The sequence below is a fragment of the Hylobates moloch genome, unplaced genomic scaffold (genome assembly GCF_009828535.3).
Source record: "Hylobates moloch isolate HMO894 unplaced genomic scaffold, HMol_V3 SCAFFOLD_18, whole genome shotgun sequence".
NCBI lineage: Eukaryota > Metazoa > Chordata > Mammalia > Primates > Hylobatidae > Hylobates > Hylobates moloch.
In genome coordinates, this window is record NW_026652293.1 from 54,709,521 (window position 1) to 54,715,520 (window position 6,000).

Here is a 6,000-nt window from a genome sequence, read left to right on the forward strand (position 1 = left end):
CTCTACTAAAAATAAAAATAAAAAAATACATAAATACATAAAAAAAGCCAGGCATGGTGGCACATGCCAGTAATCCCACCTACTTGGGAGGCTGAGGCAGGAGAATCAGTTAAACCTGGGCAGCAGAGGTTACAGTGAGCCGAGATGGTGCCACTGCACTCCAGCCTGGGCAATAGAGTGAGACTCCATCTCAAAAAAAAAAAAAAAAAGACATTGTCTCCTTTCTCTAAAGCCATATGGTTTAGTTGGGTGGTAAGGTAGATGATAAAATATTTACATAAAATTATAAGTATAGAAAATGATGCATATGCTCTAAATAATACACAAAGATGTCTCCTGATAAGCCTTTTATTTTGTGTTCAGTGTAATTTTTTAAAGTGACATGTTCATGTTTTTGAATAAATTTTACTTACTTCTTTGTGTTTTTATGTACTTTCCAGTGGAAAATTATTAAAAATGTTTTCCCAGCAAATCAACACAATTTAAAAGTAAATGTTAATATTAGCAGCATTCCATCTAGTGCAAAATTGGTCTTTCAAGCACAGTGGCCATTGACCCTGGAGAAGTCTCCCAGGAAGGTTCTGGAACAGGTTCTTACAAGAAGGGCAGCCGAGAACATCAATGATTAAAAGGGGGCTGAGGAGAGGAAACTGATGGACAAAGGTAGGTTTGAGATCTAAGTTCTGCTCTCAAATGACCACCAGCAACACCCGTGGCTCTTTTGTTTGTTTCTTTTTCTTTGCTCCTCTTCCTTTTTTTTCAATGATTGTACTCAAAACTATTCTTTTTTAGAGGTGAGAAGTGGGAGAAAGAACGAAAATCTCAAGGTTGGAGGATAAACAAACCCACATCCTTGTGGATGAAGAAGGATACAAAAAACTCATTTTCCTGGAAGGAGCGATTTTTGAAATTGGCTACACTGAGGTAAATCTTGTGAAACTAGAACCACCCTGGAAGAAAAGCTGGCTTCTGAGGAGTAAGTGACGCCATCGTGTTCAGGTTTGTCAGGGCTCTGCCTCTTTGCTTCTTTCTAAATTTGGTGTTCTTGAGTTTTGATGATAAACATCAAACCTTTGGAGTTTGAATAATAATTTTTCCTTCCAGGATTGGGTATATAGGACTCTACTGATGGCAAGAGGTCAGATATCTCTTCCAGAAGTTGATGTTAGCATAATGCCAGGTGCATTAGTCAGAGTTTTCCAGAGACACAAAACTAATATTTTACACACACACACACATTTGTGTATGTGTGTATATATTGATATACATATGAGAGAGATAATTTGTTTATTTACATGCACATACATTTATATAAGTCACACATATGCAAATCATATAAACATATGCAAACATATATTTGCATATTTACATAGAGAGCGAGGAGAGACAGAGAGAGACATTGATTTATTATACAATTTTAAGGATTTAGGTCATACCAACAATTGTTAGGATTGTCAGGTCTTAAATCTGTAGGGCAGGCCTGTAGGCTGGAGAGCTATGAAAAGCTGATGTTGCAATCTCAAGTCTGGAGGCAGTCTGGAGTGAGAATTCCTTTCTTTTCAGAGGACCTCAGTCTTTTCCTTTAAAGCCTTCAACTGATTGCATGAGGCTGACCCTCATTGTAGAAGACAATCTGCTTTACTCAATGTCTACTTGTTTAAATGTTAATCACTTTAAAAAATACCTTCACAGTGACATCTAGACAAATGTTTGACTGAGTACAACCTGGCTCAGTAGCCTAGCCAGGTGGCATAAAAAATTAACCATCTTACCAGGCGAGGATAGATCAGTGTCCCATCCTGAAGGGGCAGTCCTTTTCACACAGGCATTTGTTTGTTTATTTATTTATTTATTTATTTATTTATTGAGACAGAGTCTTGCTCAGTCACCCAGGCTGGAGTGCAGTGGCATGATCTCAGCTCACTGCAAGCTCCGCCTCCCGGGTTCACGCCATTCTCCTGCCTCAGCCTCCTGAGTAGCTGGGACTACAGGCGCCCGGCTAATTTTTTGTATTTTCAGTAGAGACGGGGTTTCACCCTGGTCTCGATCTCCTGACCTCATGATCTGCCTGCCTCGGCCTCCCAAAGTGCTGGGATTAGAGGCATGAGCCACCGAGCTCGGCCTTCACACAGGCTTTTAGAATACAAGCATCACTCTTCCTGACCAGCCTTCAGATAATATGGGGTGTGGGGAGGGTGGAAGTTTCCTAGCTTCATCTTCACAGCCTCATCTGTGGTAGTGATGGAGGCGCTGCCCCACTCTCCTGCTTTTTGTCTCCTTCTCACATGTCTGGCAGAGAAGTCAGGTAGTTCTCTTTCCTTGAGAGAGGCTGGGTGGGGCCATGCCTGTCCATATATGCCACAGATCATGGGAAAGAGCCCAAAGGCTAATGACATGGATGCATTAGATTCTATCCCCTGTGGCCCGATTAGCTTAGTTCTGTCCCAAGGCCATTAATGTTGGCAGGGTGCGGAGAAACTTTGGCAAAATTCGCTCCTCTCATCCTTTTTTCTCCTTTGGCTATTTAGGGCACTTTTGTGGCTGCCAGACTAAAGAATAATGGAGCACAACTCCAAAGGGTGTCAACAGGAAGCAACTATACCCCCAATCATGCCATCACCCCCTGCCTATTTCAACCTGTCCTGGAGCTAGTTTAACGTGCCAGCTCCCATGGTTTTTCCAGTAATTCTGTGGTAGAAGTAGACTGCAGTAGGTGTTTTCTCAATTTCTTCATTTTGCACATCTTCTCCTTATCTTTGCCTGTTGTGTTTGACTCCTCCTAGGTTTGTAGCTTCAGGTGGGTAAGAGACAGGAAAGGGCTTACTTATGGGGACTGTATGGATTTGGCTTTGGTGGTCTCTGGGCTTGGCAGATAAACCAAGCTAAGTCAATTTTAGACATTAATTATTTACTTGCTACTAATGCAGTTGAGGATTTAATGCTCATGTATTACTACCAACTGTCCATCCCCCATTTCGCACAGTTAAAATAGATCTTTGATTAAATCAATAGCAATGTTTATGTAATATTGTTTATGCTGGGTCAAGTAGTTTACTATAATTTTTCATTGCTTTTTCTTTCTTCTTTTTTAAAAATCATCCTCCACTCTCAGCCACAGCTTGAGTTAAAAATTACCTGTTCTAAAATTTTCTATTATTATCAATCACATTTTTCTTCTTAAATGTTCCAACAGACCTATCAAACTTCTATCAATAATTTTTACAGACACTCAAATTCATTTATAAATCAATGTTTCAGTTTTTAATTTTTCCCCTAGGGACCTTCCTCTCATAGCCCTCCTTCTCCTATTCCACTTGCAATTAGCTTCCCTTTGTGCCTGCTGCACAGTTGACATTATGGGACTCCTTTCACCATCATCCCAACAATTTCTCTCATTTCCTGCTTCTTAGCATATAAGATATCTCTCTCCTGATTTCCTCCCTTGTTTTACTGGAAAACGTCCTCCAACAGAGTCCCTCTGAGTTACCTTATACAGTATAAACATCAGTTCTACTTCAATCTTTTTTTTTAAATTATTTGCCTGGACATAGCATTTTAGGTTGAAATTCCCTCAAATTCTGAAAGTATTTCACTCTGTTTTGTCTTATGGCATTCAGAGTTGCTACTAAGAAGTCAGATGCCAATCTAATTTCCAATCCAATAGTTCCCAAGAATTATTGTCTGGAAACTTTTAGGATCTCCTTTATTTGCCTGATGTTCTTAAATTTCACAGTGATGTTCCTGGGTGGTGATTTTTTCATTCATTTATTGGGCTGTTTGTGAGTTTTTTAATCTGGATACTCCATACTACAGTCTTAGGATATTTTCCTCATATTATTTCTTTGGCAATTTGGTCCATTATATTTTCTCTGTTCTCTCTGAAACTCCTGTTAGTTGTATGTTTAATGTTCTGAATTAATCTTCTAGTTGTCTTATCTTTTTATCCTCTGTTTTCTCTTTATCTCTTGATTTTACTTCTGGAAGTTTCTTTTCTCTATTGGATAATAAGTATTCACTTTTCTATTGAATGTTATGTTTCTGCTGTGATGATTTTTTTTTTATTTTCAAGAGCTCTTGTTCTCTGAATATTCCTTTTCAAATACAATATCCTGCTTTTTAAATGAGCACAATATTTTTCTTATTTCTCTGAAACATATATATTTTTTCTTTGAAATGGAGTCTCCCTCTGTCATCCAGGCTGGAGTGCAGTAGCACAATCTCGGCTCGTTGCAGCCTCCACCTTCTGGGTTCATGCAATTCTCCTGCCTCATTCTCCTGAGTATCTGGGATTACAGACACCCACCACCATGCCCAGCTAATTTTTTGTGTGTTTTTGGTAGAGATGGGGTTTCACCATGTTGCCCAGTCTGGTCTCAAACTCCTGACCTCAAGCGATCCAACCATCTTGGCCTCCCAGAGTGCTGGGATTACAGGCGTGAGCCACTACACCTGGCTTCTCTGAGATATGAATAATAGTTTGAGGCATTTTTCTGCTCCTTGCTTCACATATATATTTTTTACTTCAGGCTGCAGATTGAGTGGAGGTCTTTTCCATGTGAATTTGTCTTGCACCTGGGATAAAGGTGTAATGATTACCTAAAGCATGTTCTGTTCATGGAAGATCACTGGAACACAAAAGACCAAGCTCACAGCATATTCAAGACATCTGCTCGTATTCCACTGGCCAAAGAAAGTGATGTCGCCCAGCCTAAAGTCAGGTAGGCAAAGAATTAGTATCTCCCCCAAGGCAGCTGAACAAATGATAACACACACACATGCATGTGCACACACACACATATCTACAATTTATAAACCATATATATATGAGTTTCAGCTTTAAGGATTGAATGTGTTTTGTTTGGCAGGTTTGGGCCATAAGTATTGCTCATATGGTCTGTAAAAGGACCAGAGAGAGTAACACTTTCTGCATTTTAATTTTCATGGTGACAACAGTAAAGGTTATTCTTTATCAAAGTTTGAGATATGATGCGATTAGACCCCCCCTCATTGTTTATCAAGAATCCCATGACTCCGTTTACCTTCAGAAAACAATTCCTCTTAAGTTGGGTTCTGATCTACTGTTACATCGTTGTGTTCATTGAATTCATGAAAGAATCATTTCCATTACTTGAGCAGTATGATTTTCCTTCAATAAACATAAATTGAAGCCAATGAACACACTCGCTTGTGGGAAGAAACCCTACAAGTGCTATTGTAGGTTGCATGGTGGGTGAATACCAAGCCAGATCCTGCCTCTGGAGGTCTCATTGGAACGCCTGGCTCTGCTTACTAGTGGAAATATGTCTAGTGGTCTCATCCTTTTCTCAGATGTCTGTTCACTTCACTAAACCACTGCATGTTTTGGCATAGTGTGTTAGCTTCCAGGGAGAGGCCCCCAGAATGGTATAGGATATATTCTGTAGGATGGGAATGAGGTGTGTGTGGCAGCATTCATAGTATCTATCTACATCAATTTTTTAGAAAACAGAATAGGTGATCCCACACCCTTTAATTTTATAAACTCTTGATTAAAACAGGGCATCCTGCCTCACCTCAGAATAAAGTTTCCAAAATTACATGACATTCATTTTGGACTCTACCTAAGAGGCATGAAACTGATAAAAAGACATCTTCAACACTTCTCAGTTGACAGAGACTGTTTTGTATTCATGTGGTTTATGTCTGTTTGTAAGTAATTAGGCTTTGATCTTTTGGGGTGAAGCTGCAGGCACACAAACACACATAGATACATGCACACACAGACCCACACTGTGGGATAAAGGAACATACCAGAGTTTATGAGCATCGGGATTTAATTCTGGGAAACTTTGTCTTTTGGCATCTGCCAATATATCCTCTGGAATTTATTATGTGCCCGCAATGTCTCTCCAACCAACCATTCTTCCCTATTTCCACAGTCACTAGCTTAATATCAGCCCTTGTCATCTCACACCTGTATTATAAAAATAGCTTAGTCCCTTGTCTCTCTGGCTCCAATTG

At 39.7% G+C, this 6,000-nt stretch overlaps 1 long non-coding RNA gene across 3 annotated transcripts in view; it reads left to right on the top strand.

The window, feature by feature from the left end:
- The window catches only part of LOC131381859 (uncharacterized), a 105,588-nt gene extending 100,888 nt beyond the window's left edge, over positions 1-4,700 (top strand). For all 3 annotated transcript variants that reach the window (XR_009210858.1, XR_009210860.1, XR_009210859.1), the window contains 3 exons: positions 441-663; positions 793-999; positions 4,527-4,700. This is a non-coding gene — a long non-coding RNA (uncharacterized LOC131381859). The remainder of the gene's footprint in view (positions 1-440; positions 664-792; positions 1,000-4,526) is intronic.
- Positions 4,701-6,000: the final 1,300 nt, after the last annotated feature.